Raw genomic sequence first — 22,045 nt, 5'->3', positions numbered from 1 at the left:
TCTAGTCCCGGTCGGGGCGCCAGATTCTGTCCCGGTTGCCCCTCTTACAGGCCAGCTCTCTGCTGTGGCCAGGGAGTACAGTGGAGGATGGCCCAGGTGCTTGGGCCCTGCACCCCATGGGAGACCAGGAAAAGCACCTGGCTCCTGGCTCCTGCCATCGGATCAGCGCGGTGCGCCGGCCGCAGCGCGCCGGCCGCGGCGGCCATTGGAGGGTGAACCAACGGCAAAGGAAGACCTTTCTCTCTGTCTCTCTCTCTCACTGTCCACTCTGCCTGTCAAAAAATAAAAAATAAAAAATAAATAAAAATATATCCCATGTTTTGTCAATTCATGTTAAATGTTCATATTTCTCCAAAACCACAAATTAAAAAAACTGACTTGAAAAGAATAAAAAATTTTGAATGTCCTCATACATGTGTAAGAAATTAAATTCATTTTTAAAATTTTCTTCCAGAGATAACTGAAAGCTTAGTTTCACTGGTGAATTCTATTAAACATTTAAAGAAGAAATAGTAACACAATAATGTTCTTTCAGAAAATAGAGAATAATCAAATGCTTTTAAACTCACTTTTTTTTTTGACAGGCAGAGTGGACAGTGAGAGAGAGACAGAGAGAAAGGTCTTCCTTTGCCGTTGGTTCACCCTCCAATGGCCACTGTGGCTGGCGCGCTGTGGCCAGCACACCACGCTGATCCAAAGGCAGGAGCCAGGTGCTATCCTGGTCTCCCATGGGGTGCAGGGCCCAAGCACTTGGGCCATCCTCCACTGCACTTCCCTGGCCACAGCAGAGAGCTGGCCTAGAAGAGGAGCAACTGGGACAGAATCCGGCGCCCCGACCGGGACTAGAACCCGAGGTGCCAGCGCCGCAAGGTGGAGGATTAGCCTAGTGAGCCGCAGCGCCGGCCCTTTTAAACTCATTTTATGAGGCCATCATCACCATGTCAAAACTCAATGAATGGGGCCAGAGTTGTGGTATAGCAGGTTAAGTCACTGTCCGTGACACCGGCATCCCATATAGGCACCAGTTTGAATCCCGGCTGTTCCACTTCTGCTGCAGCTCCCTGCTAATGTGCCTGGGAAAGCACTGGAAGATGGCCCAAGTACTTGGGCCCCCGTACTCATATGGGAGATTCAGAAGAAGCTCCTGGCTCCTGTCTGGTGCAGCCCCAGCTTTGCAGCCATCTGAGGAGTGAACCAGTGGATGGAAGGTATCTCTGAATAGTTCTGATTAACAGAGGTGAAAAACCTTAACTAAATATGTAGCAAATCAAATCCAGAAAAAAGTAAAAACATAAAATGAATAACTATATTTTTCTTCTCCTCTTTTTTGTATCTTCCCTAGCATTGAGATTTGTACTTTCACGCATTTTCATGATAGTAGTTATCCTTTGTATTCAGTGTAGGGACTTCCTTAAGCATTTCTTGTGGTGTCCATCTGGTGAGGATGAATTCTTTCTGTTTCTGCTTGTTGTGGAAAGTCTTTAATTCCCTTCATTTATGACAGGTAGTTTTGTTGGGTATCATATTCTTGGCTGGCATTTTTTTTTTCTTCAGAATTTGGAATGTTTCATTCTCTCCTGGCCCATAAGGTTTCAGCTGAGAAATCTGCTAATGGAGATTCTCTTATAAGTGATTTGATGCTTTTATCTTGCTGTTTTTAGAATTCCCTCTTTTCCTGTATTTTTAACAGCTTGAGTATAATATGCCACAGAGAAGATATTTTTTGGTAAAATCTATTAGGGCTTCTTTGGGTTTCCAGGTCTTGGAGGTCTGCATCTTTCTCAAGATTTAAAGCTTTCAGTAATTATTTCATTGCATAGGTTTTTTTTTCTTTTAATGCATGTTTGGTTTTGTCTATTTCAAGAACACCCATAATGCAAATGTTTGCTTGTTTAAGGACTTCCCTTAAGTCTCGAAGGCATTCTTTAAATTCTTTCTTTCAGGGCCGGCAGGGCCAGTGCTGTGGTAGTGCAGGCATCTCATATAGGTGCCAGTTTGAGACCTGGCTGCTCCACTTCTGATCCTGCTGTCTGCTATGGCCTGGGAAAGCAGTGGAAGATGGCTGAAGTCCTTGGGCCCCTGCACCCACGTGCAAGATTGGGATGGCTCCTGGCTTCAGATCAGTGCACTCCATTGTGGCCATTTGGGGAGTGAACCAATGGATGGAAGACCTCTCTCTCTCTCTCTCTTTGCCTCTCCTTCTCTCTCTGTGTAACTCTGACTTTCAAATAAATAAATCTTTACAAAAAAATCCTTCCTTCCTTCCTTCCTTCCTTTTGTCCCTCTCTCTTTTTTAAATTATGACTGGATTGTGTAAAAAGTATTGTTTTCAAGCCCAGAAATTCTTTATTCTGTGCCTGGCAATGTGGCCCAGTAGGTTGTCTGCAATGCTGACATACCATATTGGGGCACCCATTCAAGTTCCAGCTTCTGACCTAGCTCTCTGCTAATATGCCTAGGAAAGCAGCAGAGGATGGCCCAAGTACTTGGGCCCCAGCCACCCATGTAACAGACTCAGATGGAGCTCTGGGCTCCTGGCTTTGGCCTTCACCAAATCTGGTTGTTTGGGAAGTGAGACAGTGGATGGGAGATCTCTCTCTCTCTCTCTCTCTGCATTTCAAATAAATAAATCTAAGGAGGGAAAAAGGATCGATAAATTATTTGTTCTGTCTGCTCAACTCTTTTGTTGATGCTCTTAATTATATTTTATTTTATATTTTAAAAATTATTTATTTTTATCTACTTGAAAAGCAGGGGGGGAGGGGGAGAGGGCGAGAGAGAGAGAGAGAGAGAGAGAGGCATCTTCCAATCATTGGTTCACTCCCCAAATGCCCACAGCAGCTAAGGTTGGATCAGGTCAAACACAGGAGCCTCAGCCTTCATCCATGTCTGCATGTGTGGGTAGCAGGAACTCAGTTCCTGGACCAACATGTGCTGCCTCCCAAGATACATCAGCAGGACAATGAATTGAAAGTGGAGCAGTCAGGAGCCGGCACTGTGGCACAGCAGGTTAAAGCCATGTCCTGAAGCACCAGCATCCCATATGGGTGCTGGTTCTAGTCCTGGCTGCTCCTCTTCTGATCCAGCTCTCTGCTATGGCCTGGGAAAGCAGTGGAAGATGGCCCAAGTACTTGGGCCCCTGCACCAGTGTGGGAGACCCGGAAGAAACTCCTGGCTCCTGGCTTTGGATTGGTACAGCTCCGGCCATTGTGGCCATCTGGGGAGTGAACCAGTGGATGGAAGACTCTCTCTGCCTCTACCTCTCTCCGTAACTCTGTCTTTCAAATAAATAAAATAAATCTTAAAAAAAAAGAAGAAGAAAGTGGAGCAGTCAGGATTCAACCTGGCATTCCGATACGGGAGTGGATGTCCCAAATGGTGACTTAACCTACTGTGCCACAACACTCACCCTCAATTGTATTTTAAATTTAATTTATAGCTTCTTTAGTTTCAACATTTCTGACTAGTTCTTTTTTTAAAGATTTATTTTACTTATTTGAAAGAGAGTTACAGAGAGAGGGGGAGAGACAAGGAGAGAGAGAGAGAGAGAGAGAGAAAGAGAGAGAGAGAGGTCTTCCATCCACTCATTCACTCCCCTAGTAGCTGCAATGGCTGGGACTGGGTTAGGCTGAAGCCAGGTGACTCTTCCAGGTCCCCCACGTGAGTATAAGAGCCCAAACATTTGGGCCATCTTCTGCTGCTTTCCCAGGCACATTAGCAGGGAGCTGGATCTGAAGTAGAGCAGCTGGGACTCGAGCTGGTGCTCATATGGGATGCCAGTGCTGCAGGTGGTGGCTTAACCTGCTACACCACAACTCCATTCCCTCTGATTAGTTCATCTTTAAGATCTCTATCCTTCTTTCTCATTCATATCATGGATTTCTCCCCTTCCCCGATGTTGAATTGTCTGTCTGTAATCTTTAATACTTATTTAAGTTCCTTCAAAGTCATTATTTTTAATTATCCCACAGGCAATGCTTTGACTTCTATTTCTTTGTGTTCTGTCACCAGAGAGTGATTCTGTTCCTTTGGAGGAATCCTGTTAGCTTGTTTTTTCTTCCTGTGCTCCTCTCTTGGCTTTTATGCATCTGGAAGGTCAGTTACTTCTGTCAACTTGATAGCATGGTACTACCGTTAGAATAGGATGTGGCTCCCCAGCTCATGCTCCCAGGGTTATGAATTAATGGTACTAAGAGAATGGAAACTTAATCCAGCTATGGCATTTAGAGGGTGGACTAAGTGAGAAGTCCTTAGATCACTGGGGGTATGCAACTGGAAGGTGATTTTTATTAGAGGTTTAGTTATAAAAGCCTTGGGTGGATCCACTCCCTCTCTCTGCTCCCTGGTTCACAACGTGATCCTTCTTTTTATACTCCTACTTGTCACCCACTGCCCACCATGAGCTCACTAAACCTTTCCTCTTTATAAAGTTATCTTTCTCAAGTATTTTGCTACAGTGATGAAAAACTGACAAATATAGGTGGCTTTCACAGTAAAAGACTTTCTGCTGGTGATGTGTCCTAGAGTGTTGGCTATGCACATGAGCTTTGATTGCTGCTGGGCACTTTAACGAAAGTAGCTTTTTCAGCTGTAATCAGTGTTGGCAAGGTCTGCTGGTGTCTCAGGGACTTATGCTGCAGGAGTTGGGGGTTGCATCGTCAGTTGGAATACAGTTCCCTTAGACAGCAGACTCACTGGCAGCTCTGTGTGTGGTGTGTGTCTGGCTGCAGGCTGGGGCTCCTATCAGCTTCTGCTGGTTCTGTGAGTGTGGGGTCACCCTTGTGGGCGCAGGTGGACATGGTACAGTATTCCAGAAGCAGGGTGGGCTGCCTGTCGGTGTCTGAAAGTTGTGTGGGTAACTTCATGGGGTCTGTGGGGGCTGAAGTGCTCTGGAAGCTCTGCCCAGCTGTTTCCTGGGGCTGAGGGTATGTGAGTGGGGCTACCCAAATGCTTTCAGGGCAGCAGGAGGATGGGCAGGGCTACTCGGGGGTTCCCTGGGGCTCTCTGTAGGCTGAGCCACTCAGGCTGTGCTGCCAGGTTGCTCCTGAGGCCATGGGAGGATGGACAGAACCTCCTGGCTGGCTCCCAGGGTTGGGTCTGTTCAGTGGCTGGGAGCAGCTGCTTCATAGTCTCGAGATGGCTCCAGGTTGCAAGATCCTGGGTGGGCAAGAGAACAGCATGGGCTGGGCTCAGTCTCCAGAGCAACGGAGTGGTGTGTGGTAACCCAGAATCTCCCAAGCTGGGCCCAGGGCCTGCAAGAACCCCAGGGATGTCCAGTGGTAAAGTCTCAGGTCTGTGGCATCAATAAGGACTGCCCTGGGCTCCTGCATACCCTTTTCACAGCAAGTGAAGTCCCTCATGGTTCAGAACAGCAGAGGCTGTGTGCCTAGTTCCCTCTTTGTAAAGTCATCATGTATTTCTATTTCCATGCTCTGCAAAGTTTAGTGCTGTGCTTGCTCTTCTACCCCAATTTCAGTGAGTGGAGTCTTACTCCATCTTCATCTGATGTGCTTATTTTTGTAAATATACCACCAAACAGTTGCTATTCTTGAGTATAAGAAGCACTTTGCATACAGCTTCTCATTTTAGCTTCATAGGTACGTTGGGAAGAGGGTATCATTAGCACTGTTTTATAGATAAGGGGACAGGCACAGGCACCATGTGACTTGCCCAGGGTGCAAGAACTGAATTCTGATTCCTCATCTTTCTGAAGCTCATGCTGTCACCTAACACGTCTCCCCTGCCTATCAAAGGCCTCATCAAATATTAATTCCTTATTGTCTCTCTTTAATTTTCAACAATACACTTTTGATCACAGAGAGAATATGTAGAAGACTCAGCATTGTATAAGGCAATCACCGCTAAATAAAAGATTCCAATTTTGGAAGCTACACTGTGCTAAAGAACAAAAGGAATGACCAAGAAAGAACATGAAAACGAGTGCCAGCCATAGGAAGCATTCTAAACATTTCACTTAGTGCTTGTCATAAGCATCTTTAAAAACCAGGGATTCAACTTTTCTGTCACCTATCCATGATGAAGCATGGAAAGACATTTTCCTATACCAACTAAGGCAAGTTATTCTCCTGGGAAATGAATAGTTATTTAACACCGGTTGAACAAAGATAAATTTGTCAAATTTAGAGTAACATCAGGGACAGGCAGACACGTGCTTTCTGGAAATCAATGGTAGAGAGCAAAAAACCTGGGTACCTGTATGCTTTGCATTTTGATTTTGTAACATTTTGTGCTCCATTTAACAACTTGACTGCATTATAATCTATGCTTCAAGGATGGGGGCTCATGTCTTCTCGCTGGTGAAATGAATGAATTCATGAGCTTCAGGAGCGCAAACAGGAAATCGATTTATACTGAGAGGTAAGTAAGATTGGAAAAAAAACCCAAAAACCTCAGATGTCAGGAGGAGAATTGACATGTGGGAAGAAAACAAGAACAAGATTTTAAGGAAGACAGAGAGGATAACAACATGGAGAATAAAGATTAATAAGCAAGCTGGGTGTGTCTTAGCTTCTGAAAATATGAGTTGGTGAAGGTCTGGACTAACTGATAATTAAGGGATTGGATTGCATTCCCAGCTTTATCTCTGACATATGTGACTTTGAGAAATGCAATTATTTTGTGCCTCAATTTATTTATCTGTAAAATGGAGTCATTGAGCCACCTACTCAACTCTCCTTGTTGTTATAAAGATCATGAAGATAAGGATTACAAAATGCCATGAAGAAATGCAGTGCACGAGCTGGGCTACACCTCTGATTGTAAGCCATGCTGAGTTTTACTTTCACTTTTCTCAAACTGAAGTATAATGAAGCAGTATCCAAAGACAGTCTCAGGAGCCCAAGTTCCCTCTTTGGAGTGAACACTTTGCCATTCTCTTTTTACAGTTCATATTTGGAATGCATAGGAAATCAAAGGTTTATTAGTTACCCCAAGGTTTATCTATGAAGCCTGAACTCGAATACACATCTAAATTTAATGGCTTAAATTTCAATGTTTTTCAAAAGTATATGGATTATGTGAATAGGAAATTGTACACTTAATCTGTGGAGCACACTTTTTCTTATCAAGTTCAGTTCCTTTTATCTAAAATGCAATTTTTTAAAAATGAGGGCATTGCTAGTGCGACGTAACTAACAGAGTACCTGAAAGGTAATGCATTGGATTGAAATAGATATTTTCAGATTTGATGATTGTTTACAGCTCTTGTCTTTTCTGTTGAGGAACTGTGTTTCTTTTTTTTTTTAAATACTATTTGTTGAAATTTTTTACTTAGTGTGGCTTTAACTATATGATCATTATGTAAACTGAAAATAGATCTTTGTAAAACTTGAGTGGGAATGTGAGAGGGAGAAGGAGGAAGGGTTGGAGCGCGGGCAGGAGGGAAGGTTGGGTGGGAAGTATCGTTATGTTCCTAAATTTATATATATGGAATACATGAAACTTGTATAACTTCAGTAAAATTTTAAAAACACAAAAGAAATGAGAATATTGATTTAATCAGGATAAGAGAAATGTATTATTATTGTTGGAAAACAGGGTTGCTAGTATTTTCTTATGCTAACTTAGTTTATAAATTTTATAATAAAAGGTTTAGCCAATGCCAAGCTCTTTTGGGATCATAGCAGCCTGGAAGTTAGTGCATCTTCTCATTGATGTGCTACAGGGTTCAGCTATTGATTTATTGTTTCAAGGGCACACTGCTCCCTGGGTCAATTGGTAAAATCCTGTGAGATGGAAAATTTCCCAGGGCAGCTGTAATTGTTTAGACACTCACTGCTGCCATGCTGAATGGCCACTAGATTTATTCCCAAGATACCAGGCAGATAAACTGTGGAAAAGAGGTCATGGACTGCTTGGAAAGAGGCCATGGGATGGGGGATCTGATGGATAAGATTTCAGAAGTGGCATTCCTTGACTTTCTGTCTTTCATCCTGGGGTAGCAATGCTCCCAGACCTTCTTGAATCGCACCACCACAGTGCAGGTCCACTTGAGCCTGCAGACCAGGGAGGAAGGAAACCGTGGTCTTGCCTTCTCAAGCGACTGACCTTGTTGAAGGAAGATAGACAAAGCGTGACTGGAAAATAGAAGACATGTATGAAACAGAGGATGTCACCCCAAATCAAGTACAGGTTACCAGGCTGCGTCAGAAACACAGAGGGGAGGAGCCCCAGGGAGGAGAAAGCCAGGATGGGCATCACTCGCGCAGAGCACTGCTCCAAACCCAGGCCTGCATCAGGCAGCAGTTCCTCAAGAAGAGCTCCTACTATGCGCCAGGCACAGGATTAGGGAGTGGGGATACTGTAGGACCATGTGCAGTTTTGGTTGTTGACCATTCACTCCACCCCCAGCTCCAGGACAGATCTAAGGCACCCAATCACCACTCTGAATTTAACCAGTGATTGACAGGTAACCAATTACTCAGTTTCCTCCAATCAGAATGAACCCAGGATGTAAGTGGGAAGTTCCAGATTACTCACACAAAGGATGGGATAAGACAGATGCCAGACCACAGCGCCAAAAATAAAGCCCATACTGTCAGTGGCAGAGCTAATATGGAGAAAAACGGAATTCTGAAAGTATTAGTGCTGCCAAATCCAGGCTGGATCAATCTGTCACTAGCCCTGAACTTTTTCAGTTATATAAGCCAATAAATTTCTTTTTTTCCCCCTCTTGGCATAAGCCAGTTTGAATCAGTTTTCATGTCTTTTGCCACCCACACTCAAAGAGTTTTGACATAGAGACATAGATGAAAAGTCAGCATTCTTCATACTAAGGCGGCAAACGTATACACCAAAGATGCTCCACTAGTGTGGCAAGTGTGGGTGTGAAGTGTTGTTTGTGGTGTGCGGAGGGAGACTCATCGTCTCTGGGAGAGTCTGTTGCCTCAGTCTGGGGAGGGCAACAGTGGCTGACCAGCCTACATCCCTACTGACCACATGACGCACAACTCTTCTTCCTCACGCTAGTTCTAAGAGAACCCGGTGGTCTGGAAAAAAAAAAATCTGGCCAATGCTGTTCTCCAATTTCCCCTCACCTATGTGCATCTTCATGAACTGGTGGGTATCGCTGAAGATCACTGAGACATCGGACTGAGCAGGTGAACATGGCAAGAGGTCTTTCTCTCTTCAGGAAAGTAAGTAATTGGCACCAAGCCCCTCTCTACAGAAAGAATAGGCCGTGAAAATGACAGAATATGTGAAGGCAAATATTCTTTTTTTTAAAAAAAGATTTATTTTTATTTATTTGAAAGGAAGAGTTAGGAGAGAGAGAGAGAGAGAGAGAGAGAGAGAGACCTTCATCTGCTGGTTCATTCTCCAAATGGCTGCAATGGTTGGAGCTGGGTCTATTTGAAGCCAGAAGCCAGGAGCTTCTTCTGGGTCTCCTACGTGGGTACAGGGGCTCCAAACACTTGGGCCATCCTCTGCTGCTTTCCCAGGCCACTAGCAGGGAGCTGGATTGGAAATCGAGCAGCTGGGACTCGAACTGGTGTCCATATGGGATGCCAGCATGCCACAATGCCAGCCCTGAAGGCAAATATTCTTATTGCACCATCAAGTATTTCTTATGGCTGAATATGCTCTTTAGGGAGATTTACTGAAAAGTGCAGAATTCCTATATTTATGCAGCTTCCAGGCCCTCCTCCAAGCTGGATGGGTTCCTTTAGCAACAGTGTTTGTGGGTGACTGCTGTGGATGGGTTTTGAATGTGCAAGGTTGGTAGGAGAAAGACTAGCAGTGTTCTCTAGGACAGGATGTCTTTAACGAAGTAGAAAGAATGTAGTCATAGCATTATTTGAGCCTAGTTTGATTTCTTATGGCAACCAATCAGAATAGTTCACTTCTCCAAACACCAGTATTGTCATTTGTAGCATGAAGATCATAGTACCTCTCTCCTAGGGTTTCTTTGTAAACCAAGTAAGATCAAGTGCCTAGCACATTGCTATAGTTCATATTCATATAAAATGAATGAATGCACAAAGAGTTGTTGTGATCAGTGTACACATTCTATTAGACTTCTACCCCTAAAAAAGAAAAATCAAGATTTTATAAATACGGACTTCAAAAAGTTCATGGAAAATGGACTTAAAAGATAGGTGAATTTTGTTGCAAAAACTTTTTAAATCTATGCATAGTTGTTTCACAACACATATTTTTCATGAACTCTTGGAAGACCTTAGATTTCAATTTATAGATTTCAATTTTTTTGTGCACCAAAACCTCCTTATCTTTCAATTCCATTTTTCATGAACTTTCAGAAGTACCCTCATATTTAACTAAACTCCCCTTCTCCTTCTCTGAGCTCAGCACCCCCTCAGCTCACTCTTTTCTATCCCGAGTGTGAGGGTAAATCTCCTAGCTGTATATACAGAGTAACAAGGGACAGGGTGAGGGGTGAGCCCTGGGTGTGGCTGGGACCCCAGTGAGGAATGCAGATTAGCAGGACAGCTGGCCTGGGAGTGAACCCACACCACGAAAGGTACAGAGTTCTGTTTAGGTAGCTGTACCTTCACTCGCTGAGCTCAGGGGGCAGATTCCATCCCCATTTCCCTCTGAAATCACTTCCACTTTGCTGATTCTGAAGCAACTCGTAATTTACAATGAGAGGCTCTGTGCCAGCCCTATAAAGGCAGGCATGTGTTCTTTCACTCACTGCTGCCCCTAGTACCTAGACAATGCATGGCCCACAGTAGACACTCAATAAATATTTAGGATGCAATGTACAGGAGGTCTTGAACATTGTGGAAAACATACATTATCAAAAACTGCAATTTTTTTTTGCACAAAAATAAAGCTGTGCTTTAATTACGTTTTCACTAACATTTGGAAGTCAGAATTTTTTAACTACATAAAGAATTTATTTTATTTTTTAAAATTTAAGTTATACAAGTTTCATGTATTTCATATATACAGATTTAAGAGCATAGTGATACTTCCCACTCACCTCTCCCTCCCGCCCACCCATGCTCCAACCTTTCTTCTTCCTCCCTCTCCCATTCCCATTCTTAATTTTTACAAAGATCTACTTTTAGTTTACTTTATTATCATAAAGTTAACCCTACTCTAAGGAAAACTGTTCAACAAATAGTACAAAGGAAAAAAAAAAACCCACTATTCCTTAACAGAAGAGACAAAGGCTGTAAACAATCACCAAATTTCAAAATGTCCATTTGACTCCAATATATTACATTCCAGGAACTCTATTAGTTACCTCGGATCAGGGAGAACATATGATATCTGTCTTTTTGGGACTGGCTTATTTCCCTAAGTATAATAATTTCCAGTTGTATTCATTTTGTTGCAAAAGACAGGATTTCGGGTTTTTTTGTACAGCTGAGTAGTACTCCATCATGTATATATGCCATAATTTCTTCATCCAGTCAACAGTTGATGGACATCTGGGTTGATTCCATATTTAGCTATTGTGAATTGTGCTGCAATGAACATGGGGTACAGATAACTCTTTCATGTGCCGGGAATCAGAATCTTGATCAATTTCCCTTCCCCAGTCTGTCCCAAGGGCACTGTCTGGATTGCTGAGTACACAAAGGGGCTGATTTAAACTCTCTTTGTCTGATAAGAGGGATGCCACTCACTTTCCTCGCCTGGGCAGGCCAGAGACCTTCAATCAGCTATGAGGGTGCAGGGAGATACTTCTGATGGCTCAGAGGAGCTGATACTGGGCAGGGAAAAAGCCAGCCAGCATTGCTGGTGCCCCTTTTTGCTGGAGCTGCTGCATATATATGTAGATGATTAAAATACTGCTTTATGGAGCTGGTGTTGTGGTGTAGTGGGTTAAACCACCACCTGAGATGCCAGTATCCCATATCAGAGAGCTGCTTTGAGTCCCAGATGCTCCACTTCTGATCTGGCTCCAGCACCTAAGAAAGTAGCAGAAGATGGTCCAAGTGGGCTCCTATCACCCACATAGGAGACTAGGATGGAGTTCTGGGCTCCTGGCTTCAGCCTGGCCCATCTGTGGCTGTTGTGGCCATTTGGGGAATGAACCAGCAGATGGAAGATCTCTCTCTGTCTCTGTATTTCTCTCTGTCTCTTTCTCTCTGTGTCTCTGTCTTTGTCTCTAACGCTGCCTTTCAAATAAATAATAAATCATTTTTTATACAAAAGGACTGCTTTAAATTCTTAAGAACTGACCCCCCCCCCAACTAAATGATAGTAGGTAAAACAAAATAATCTTATTCTTTTTCTCACATGGCCAGAAGTACAAAGGTACTAAGGGCTCGTAAAATGGTGCCACCAGGGCATTAGTGGCTGGTCTCCTGGTTTTTCTTCTCTGCCATCTTTACCAAGTGGCGTCCATCTTTACAAGACATCTTTAAAGCCCACAACATCACACCTGAGCTGGAAGAGGAGGTGAAATGAGCATTTGCTGGCTGAGCAGACCCTCCCCCCCTTTTAAAGATTTATTTATTTACTTATTTGAAAGTTAGAATTAGAGAGACAGAGAGAGAGAGAGAGAGAGAGATCTTCCATCTGCTGGTTCACTCTCAAATGGCCAGGATTGGGCCAGGCTGAAGCCAGGAGACAGGAGATTCATCCCAGTCTCCCATGTGAGTGCAGGGCCCAAGCACTTGGGCCATCTCTGCTGCTTTCCTGGGGCATAGCAGAGAGCAGAATAGGAAGTGGAGTAGCCGGGACTCGAACCAGGGTCCATATGGGATGCTGGTGCTGCAGATGGTGGCTTAACCTGCTACACCATAGCATTGGCCCCTTGAGCTGAGCTCTTAAAAGAGCTTTCCCAGTAGCTCTGTCCAAAATCTTGCATTTCCTCTCCTTGGCCACTGTTTGCCCCAAGGAACTATGGAACTAGAGCCCGTGTTTTAAAAGCACGATATATTGACTCTTCCCAGGTATAGAACTGCAGAATTGAGTTGATATTAGGCAGGCAACTAACAGCTTCTGCCCAGTTATTACATTGCTCATCACAAGTACAAAAGTATTAGAATCCATCCTGTCAATCTACAGAAAAACTGCTGGGAAGGTTGAAAGAACAGACTAGGAGTCTATGCTTCAAGGGATGACTTCCCAGAACCGTGCAGCAGAAATGGCCTGCTCAGTGTAGGGCTGTCCCTGGGCCCCAGAACCCAGCCACTGCCTCTATAGCAGGCAAGACATTGCTGGTCTTAGAATAACAAAAAGGCTCCATCACTGTGCTTGTTGCAAAAACCCTTTTCACCACACAGGGCTTCCTCCTGATGTGGTTTCTCACCTCCCTCGGAGTTCCCTGGGTGAGGAAGCCCAGCTGCATGGGAGCCTGGGAAATGTAGTTCCAAGCTTGCAGCCCTCTATTATACAGAAAGTGTTAGAATGGATGTCTATTAAGTCAATCTACGGTATTTGCCCCAATATTTTAGCCTAATTATATAGCCTACAAATCTGGCGTTTTCAGTAACTACATATTCATTCCTTTATAAACCCATTCATTCTGGGACCAATGTTGTGGCACAGCTGGTTAAGCCACTGCCTGTGACACTGGCACCCTAGTGGGTATTACTCAACCTGGCTGCTCCGCTTCCAATTCAGCTCCCTGCTAATGTGTCTGGGAAAACAGTGAAAAATGGCCAAGTGCTTGGGCCTTCCCACCCACGTTGGAGACTCAGATTGAGTGCCTGGCTCCTGGCTTTAGCCTGGCCCAGCCCTGGCTGTAGCCACCATCTGGGGAGTGAACCGTCAAATATAAGCTATATCGCTTTCTGTCTCTCCCTCTCTCTGTAACTCTGCCTTTCAAATAAATAAACCCATTCATTTTTATATTTTCTTAATAAATATTTATCAAGTGCTTTCTTTGTGTCAAGTACTATCTGAGATGCTATGCAAAATGCTATGCAGCTATATTATGTAGCATAATGGGCAAAGCTGCCACCTGCAGTGCCGGCATCCCATATGGTCACTGGTTCAAGTCCTAGCTGCTCCACTTCTGATCCAGCTCCTTGCTAATGCCCAGGGAAAGCAGTGGAGGATGGCCCAAGTGCTTGGGCCTCTGTATCTACATGGGAGACCTAGAAGAAGCTCCTGGCTCCTGACTTTGGACTAGTGCAGCCCAGGCTGTTGGAGCCATTTGGTGAGTGAACCAGCAGATGGACAATCTCTCTGTTTCTATCCCTTTGGATAGGCCAGAGTTGGACCTATCCAAAGCCAGGAGCTTCTTCCAGGTCTCCTACGTGGTTGGCAGGGGCCCAATGACTTCCATCTTCCACTGCTTTCGCGGGGCATCAGCAGGGAGCTGGATCCAAAGTGTGGCATCTGGAGAGGAACCTGTGCCCCTTTGGGATGCCAGGGCCCTAGGCGGCCGGCCGCTTTCCCTACTATGTCACAATATGGGTCCAAAACCAAGGGATCTTAAAGAAAAAACAACAAAGAAACCACAACAACACCCCCTCATGCAAACAATGGATGCCTGCCCCCGTCGAATTCCAAGCGAAACAGCAAACAAATCCCTGAGCAGGACTCCTCAGGACCAAGCTTCCCCAAACCCAAGTAAGCCAGAGAAACTGACAGCCAGGAGCAGCCGCAGGAGACCAGGTCACATGGGATCCTGGGGCAGAAAAAAACACTCAGGAAAATCCTAAGAAGTCTGAATAAAGCAAGACTGTTGTTAGTAATGCCACATCCACACTGGCTCATTAGTTGCGATATATGTACCAGAGTAATGTTAGATGTTAGTGGGAGGGGAACCTGGGTGTGGGGTGGGTAGAAGCACTGTGCAGTGTCTTTGTAGGAGTTCTGTAGTTTGCTGTTTTAAAACACAGTTTATTGAAAACAAATACTGATGTCTAGGGCCCTTCCGGGACAGATTAAAGCCGAATCACTCAGGGGGTGGGGCTCAGACGCTGACATTGTTTGGAATGTTTTCCAGGTGGTTCTAATGTGTGGTTGGAGCTGAGAATCAGTGCTTTACATTTGGCAAGCAATTCATATATTTAAAAAACACTGTGAGGGTAAAACAAAACATCTGTGGGGCCATATGCGGCCTGTCGCCACCAGTTTAGGAATTCCGCTCAATGCTTTCCAGAAAATTATAGTATAGTTAGGAGAAACACATATAATCAAATACAGGGGCAATGAATGCAATTTGTATGATCTTTAAGGGGTCCCAAAGGGGCAGTGGTGGTTCTAGCAGGAGAGGAAAAGGTGGTGGTGGTCTGTGTAATTGAGATAATATGGGCGAAGCATTTCTGTTGCATCCCGTCCCCCAACCCCCTGCTCATCTGTTTCTTCCTCTGCACCTTGGCTGCCGTTACCATCCCAGGAAAGTGAGTGGAGGTGCAGGAGAGAACACGCATGCAACCTAGTGAAAAGGAGGATTGATTGGTTTTGCTTCTCAACAAATGGTCATTGACCCACCTGGCTGAGGTTGCCCAGTGCAGCTTCATTGCAAAGCGGACTCTCAGGTCACGTCTGCAGGTTAACTGGATCCCCAGGTGATCTCGATTCACATCAGCGTTTGGGAGGCGCTGACGTGGAGGCGCTCTCTAGGAGAAAGCTGAGCTGTGAGTGTTGTCTCTGCCCTCTCCAGGGCTGGGGAACTGTGTGGGAAGGTCCAAGTGGGTTTATAGCAGACATGAATATCAAGGCAGGTTTCACGGTTCTCTGGGCATTATTTGGAGAGCAAATCATCACATCCAGTATGACATGGGTGGAGTAAGAACAGCATTAGCAGAAGACGGATCCAAACGTACAGGTCTGAGAGAGTGCAAGAGGTGCCCACGGCTAGCGCAGGGCAGAGACAGCATCCCGAAGCCCCAGAAATGCCAGTGCAGGGCTGTTAAAGGGGCTGAGGACCAAGAGGAAGCACATCGCCTTACCACCATCACAGATTTCCTTGCATCCTGGAAAGCCCTGAGGGTGCACCAGAGCCCTTTGTAGGGGAAGAAATTGTCTTCTGAAGCAATGGAACTCAGTCTTACACGGAGTAAGAACCTTCCCGGCCGGCGCCGCGGCTCAATAGGCTAATCCTCCGCCTTGTGGCGCCGGCACACTGGGTTCTAGTCCCGGTCGGGGCACCAGATTCTGTCCTGGTTGCCCCTCTTCCAGGCCAGCTCTCTGCTGTGGCCAGAGTGCAGTGGAGGATGGCCCAAGTGCTTGGGCCCTGCACCCCATGGGAGACCAGGATAAGCACCTGGCTCCTGCCATCGGATCAGCGCCGCGTGCCGGCCGCAGCAGCCATTGGATGGTGAACCAACGGCAAAGGAAGACCTTCTCTCTGTCTCTCTCACTCTCCACTCTGCCTGTCCAAAAAAAAAAAAAACAACACACACACACACACACTTCCCTATCTTCCTGAAAGGAACAGGTTTAAGCCTCAAGAGACTCAATTAATTCTAATTGGCATACCTGAATGCTCCCACACCACTGTCCCTATCATTAGCAGGAATAATAGAATAGAGAGAATATAAATAAAATCCTATATGTTTGCATATCTGAGTGCATGCCTTCCTACCCTGTTATATTAGGAAGGATTTATGAGAATGTGACGTTTGAGTTCAGGTTAGATGATGAGGAGCATTTGTCAGGAGGATGAGGGAGGGCATGGGAGGAAGGCATTGGGGCTGTATTCAGTATGGTAGACTCTCAACTGAAAACAGTCCAGACAATTCAAGACAGCTGGTGGGTAGGGTCTTATCTTGGAGAGTTTTGGATGCCTTCCTGTTTGGATTTTATTTTTCTGAGTAACTGTGGAAAGCATTGGGCATTATAGGATTTTGAGTAGATTCAGGTTTCAGAGTTAGCACTCCGGCAGCACCATGGACAATGAGTTGGAGGAGGATGGCATTGGAGGCAGAGACCAGTTGGGAAGCTAATAGATGGGCAAGGGCTGGAACAGGGTAAAGGAAGAAGTTTTAGTTTTCTCTGGTGGGTTAGGGGGTGAGCAGTGTTGTCAGTCCCTCCCTGGACAGGGCAGGGGGGGTAGGTGAGCGCTCCACCTGGTGTGGAGCTTAAGCACTCACTCTTGAGCAGTTGGGCTGCTTCTGATCTCTCGCTGTTTAAGTGCTGCCATGAACATTCTTGTATACATTTTTTGAAAAATTTAGAGTTTTGGGGAAATGAGACTAACAACACGACAACACGAAAAACCATTTTGCAATGCTTTCAGATGTTGTCAGATTGCTTTCTGGGAAGGCATAAGCACTTCATAGCTTACCAACTATTGTTAGCACACTTATCGGTGTACAGTCCCAACATACTGAATCTTTATAGCATAAATTGACTTTAGTTTGTTAAAAGGTAAACTGAAACATAATAGAATTGTAAAGGGCTTATGTACTAGTCAGCCTTTTATTTCTTTAACTGAAAAACTGAAATACCTCAGAAGAACTGCTGGGGAAGAAAGCAGATTTAGTTTGGCTCATAGTTTTGTAGGTTTATAGTCTAAGATTGGACAACCTGGAGGCTGGCACCATGGCTCACTTGGTTAATCCTCTGCCTGCGGTGCCAGCATCCCATATGGGCACCAGGTTCTAGTTCCAGTTGCTCCTCTTCCAGTCCAGCTCTCTGCTGTGGCCTGGGAGGGCAGTGGAGGATGGCCCAGGTGCTTGGGCTCCTGTACCCGCATGGGAGACCAGGAGGAAGCACCTGGCTCCTGGCTTCGGATCGGCCATTAGGGGGGTGAACCAATGGAAGGAAGACCTTTCTCTCTGTCTCTCTCTCTTTCACTGTCTATAACTCTGTCAAATAAATTTTTAAAAATTTTAAAAAAATTAAAAAAAAAAAAGATTGGGCAACCTCATTAGTCTGACGTCTGACCATGGCTGGCCATGGCAGAGCACATGTGGAAATAGGATCCCATGGCAACCTAGGAAGTAGAGACAGTGAGAACATACCATGGTGAGATCATGAGCTCTATCCTACCCAATCCAATCACTTCCCAAAGGCCCTCACCATCAGATGCCACAATTGGATCAAGCCTCCACCTTTAATCCATCAATCACTAACATTTATCCATTTCCTATTAATCTAAGACTTTGGGGGTGGAAATGTCTACAAATGTTTGAGGAGGCAAATCCTGTTCACATCATAATGTTTATTTGAGCAAATAGTAATTCACATTATGGGAGCAACCAATGAAAGAGGCATCAGGCTCCCTTGAAGAAACACAAGGACACACATTCCTGGAATTTCAGAAGTTGTGTAAGGAAAGGACTTGGTCGGTTACAGTTATAAAGTTATCTTATTTCATCTATCCTGCTGCAATGTCCCTAGTTATGCAGTTTTATTGGCTGTATCTGATTGGCTGATCTTGAGTTCTGCTTTTCTTTGATACAGGTATTCCAATTAAGTTTGGCTTCTTTTAGCAAATCAAGCAAGGCTAATGTGACTGATAAGGCTCCGTCTGTGCAAAGATTTTTTTGGGTCTAGTCTTTATTTTAATTGACATTGACAAGCTAATTTAAAAGGTGAATTCCAGGCTTATTTACATTTTGAGTTCCCTTAATAGTAAACCTGTGTATTGTCTGACTGTATTTTCTTATGCTCCTTATTTGTCTCTTTTTATATCTTATCTTTGATTACCAACTGTGATTGTCAATCCACCATGGCTGTAATAATCTTTGATAGCTTCTAGCTCTTAAGATAGATTTCGTTTTATGATATAAGGTAGTAATTTACATAATTCTTGATATTGACAGATACTGATCCTAATAATATTAATTAAACAGTGGCTCCTTTCCGTATTTGTATTCCTTTTGGTTATTGTTGTTTGCTGGTTTCTAGAACAAGTACTGACTTCATTTCATTGGTTTTTTTTTAAATATTTATTTATTTGAAAGAGTTACACACAGAGAGAAGGAGAGGCAGAGAGAGAGAGAGAGAGAGAGAGAGATCAGTCTTCCATCCTCTGGTTCACTCCCCAATTGGCCACAATGGCTGGAGCTGTACCGATCCAAAGCGAGGAGCCAGGAGCCTCTTCCGGGTCTCCCATGCAGGTGCACGGAGCATGCGCAGAGAGCTGGATTGGGAGTGGAGCAGCCAGGACATGAACCGGTGCCCTTATGGGATGCCAGCACTACAGGCGGTAGCTTTACCAGCTCCACCACAGTGCCGGTCCCTCATTGGTTGTTTTTACAATATGTCACTTTATGTGACAATTCAATGAATCTTCTCTATCACCTGCTTCTCTATGAAATGAATTTATAATATTTTGTAAATATGTTTTATTTTTTCTTCTGTATTTGTCTGATTTTATTTTAAATAATTGAGTTTTCTGTAGAATATTAAGCAGATTTAATGACAAATGGTAATTTGATATATTTACGTTTTTATTTTTTTGAAGCTTTATTTATTTATATGAAAGGCAGATTGGGTGAGGGGGAGGGGGAGGGGGAGGGGGAGGGGGAGGGGGAGGGGGAGAGGGAGAGGGAGAGGGAGAGGGAGAGGGATCTTCCATACACTGGTTCACTCCCCAAATGGCCACAATGGCTAGGTCTGGGTCATGCTGAAGCCAGAAGCCCAGTTTCTTCTGGGTCTCCTATATGGGTTCAGGGGCCCAAGTACCTCTGCCATTCTCCACTACTTTCCCAGGAATATTAACAGGGAGCTGGATTGGAAGTGGAGCAACCGGGACTTGAAACATTGCCCATATGGGATGCCAGCCCTGCAGATGGCAGCTTAACCCACTGCACCACAATGCCAGCCTATATTTCTATTCTTAGGCTGACTATTTCTAACGTTCTGTGTGATAGTTACTACTCCCCCCCCCCCCCCCCCCCCGCCCAGGTCTCAGAGTGGTGCATGGGGTTGATCTCACGGTCACGAGACTCAAACGAAAGATGGTGATTGCTGCTCATCACCAACCCTCTGGTTTTACAGAAAGAAGAACCCATAGAGTTTTAATCAGGAAATTATTATTGAATCAAATACTTTCTGTGTACTTGTTCACATAATTATATGGACTTTGCTCTGTCTAGTTAATGTTTTCTGGGCTGTATCAATCTTGCATTCCTGGAGTAAACCTCACTTGGTCGTCTGTGATCATTTATATTTAGGTATTTTTAATTTCACTTTTCCTTCCTCGATTCCCTTCCTCTTTCTCCTCCCCATTCTTCATTGCCTCGTTCTCCTTTCTTTTTCTTCCTTCGCATTCGTATTGATAGTTAACATTTTCTTTTTTGATATTGGCTCTAGGTTTGGGAAACAAATCCATATTTAATTTATAAAATCACTTCAGAAACTTGCTGTCTATTTCAGTTTTTTGAAAAAGTGAACGTTTCATGCAATGATTGATTATTTGAAAGATCTGCAAATTCAGCATGACCATGTGTCTTTCTTCCTTTTTAATTTTTCTTCTCCTTAATTCTATTGGCTCTTTTACTATAATCAGTCTCTGATCACCTGTTAGGGTTTTGCTCAAGGTGGAATCACTGGGGTGACTGTTGCCAGCAGACAGAGAGAGAGGGAGAAATCTTGCACATGCCGGTTCACTCCCCAAATGATGGAAACGGCCACAGCTGAGCTAGGTTGAAACCAGGGTTCAAGAACTCCCTGCAGGTCTCCCATGTGGGTTTAGGAGCCCAATAACTTGGGCTACCTTTTGCTGCTTCCCCAGGTGCATTAGCAGGGAGGTAGATCAGAAGTGGAGCAGCAGGGACTGAAACCAACAGTCCTATGGGATGCTGGAGCTCAGGCAGTGGCTTAACCCACTGCAGCATAGCGTTGACCTCAGGTTTTATATTTTTAAAAATTCATCCATTTAATTTTGGACAGGAGGGCAAATGCTGTGTGTTCTCATTTATATATGAAAACTAGTATGGTGATCTCAAAGTAGAAAATCAAACAGTAGTTACCAAACCTGGGGAGTGTGCAGGGGAGGGGAAATGCAACGGGGTGGTTAATGCATACAGGGCTGCAGTTAGTGGGGAGGAATAGCTTTTTCATTTAAGAGATTTTATTTGAAAGGCAGAATTAGAGAGAGAGAGAGAGAAAATCTTCATCTGGTGGTTCACTCCCCAAATGACCACAATGGCTAGGACTGGGCCAGGCCAGAGCCAGGAGCTTTTTCCAGGCAGGTCTCCCATGTGGGTGCAGGGCCCCAAACACTTGGGCCATATTCCACTGCCTTCCCAGGTGCATTAGCTGAGAGCTGCATTGGAAATGGGGCAGTTGGGACTTGAACCAGTGCCCTTAAGAGGTGCTACCTTTGCAGGCAGTGGGTTAACCTGCTGAGCCACGAAGCTGGTCCCAGGAGGCATAATATCTAATGCTCTATAGCACAGTTGATAACTGTTGTTGGTAACAAGTAATTCCATATTTCAAAATAGGTAATAGAGTTTTAAATAGTCCCAGTACATGAAATGATAACTGAGGTGCTGGGTATACTAATCATGCTGATCTGATGAGTACACTTTATACATGTATTAACATGTCACACTGTACCCCATGAATATGAACAGTTACCATGTGTCAGTGAAATTATTAAAGGTCAAAAGAACGTCCTGTTATTTACTTCCTCACAGTGCCAGTCTTTCTTTTGAAAAAGCCGATTCTTTAGAAAATTCACAAAATAATATTCTGGTTTCTCTTCAGATCATATAAATCTTTTGCCTTTTACTAAAGCAAATTCACAAAATAAGAAAAAATCATGGTTCAATTCCACAACTCAAAGACAATCACAATTATTTTGATGCATTTGCTTGCATGACTATGTGTAAGCTCTATTTACAACTGTATATATTGATCATATTTGTGTATTATATAATATAAATATAGTTTTAAGAATTTAGTGGTTCTGTCTCTTTCAAATACATAATTTTTACAAATAATATATTGAGATTAGGTATAGAGTTCCCCTCTGGTATAGGTTACTCTTGAACAGATTAGTCTAAGAATTTAATAGATTCTGATATTATTCTTTGTTTTCCTAAAGATTTATTTATTTATATGAAAGGCAGGGTTACAGAGAAAGAAAGAGAGAGTGAGATCTTCCATTCACTGATTCATTCCCCAAATGGTTGGGATGGCCAGAGCTGGGCCTATCTGAAGACAGGAGCTTCTTCTAGGTCTCTCACGTGGG

General features: G+C 44.2%; 1 long non-coding RNA gene and 1 other non-coding gene across 2 annotated transcripts; both read right to left on the bottom strand.

The window, feature by feature from the left end:
- Positions 1–11,295: 11,295 nt before the first annotated feature.
- On the bottom strand, positions 11,296–16,254 carry LOC149126782 (uncharacterized). The gene is made up of 3 exons (XR_016233482.1): positions 15,846–16,254; positions 15,385–15,512; positions 11,296–11,453 (listed from the first exon to the last, which is right to left on the bottom strand). It is a non-coding gene; the product is annotated as an uncharacterized LOC149126782 (long non-coding RNA).
- Positions 16,255–19,749: 3,495 nt separating this feature from the next.
- On the bottom strand, positions 19,750–19,833 carry LOC127493342 (small nucleolar RNA Z195/SNORD33/SNORD32 family). Its single transcript, XR_007923396.1, has one exon. It is a non-coding gene; the product is annotated as a small nucleolar RNA Z195/SNORD33/SNORD32 family (small nucleolar RNA).
- Positions 19,834–22,045: the final 2,212 nt, after the last annotated feature.

The sequence above is a fragment of the Oryctolagus cuniculus genome, chromosome 5 (assembly GCF_051225735.1).
Source record: "Oryctolagus cuniculus isolate XC-2025 breed Fujian yellow rabbit chromosome 5, ASM5122573v1, whole genome shotgun sequence".
NCBI classification, from domain to species: Eukaryota; Metazoa; Chordata; class Mammalia; order Lagomorpha; family Leporidae; genus Oryctolagus; species Oryctolagus cuniculus.
The sequence above is the reverse complement of the archived record's forward strand: the minus strand, read 5'-3'. Positions and strand labels throughout refer to the sequence as shown.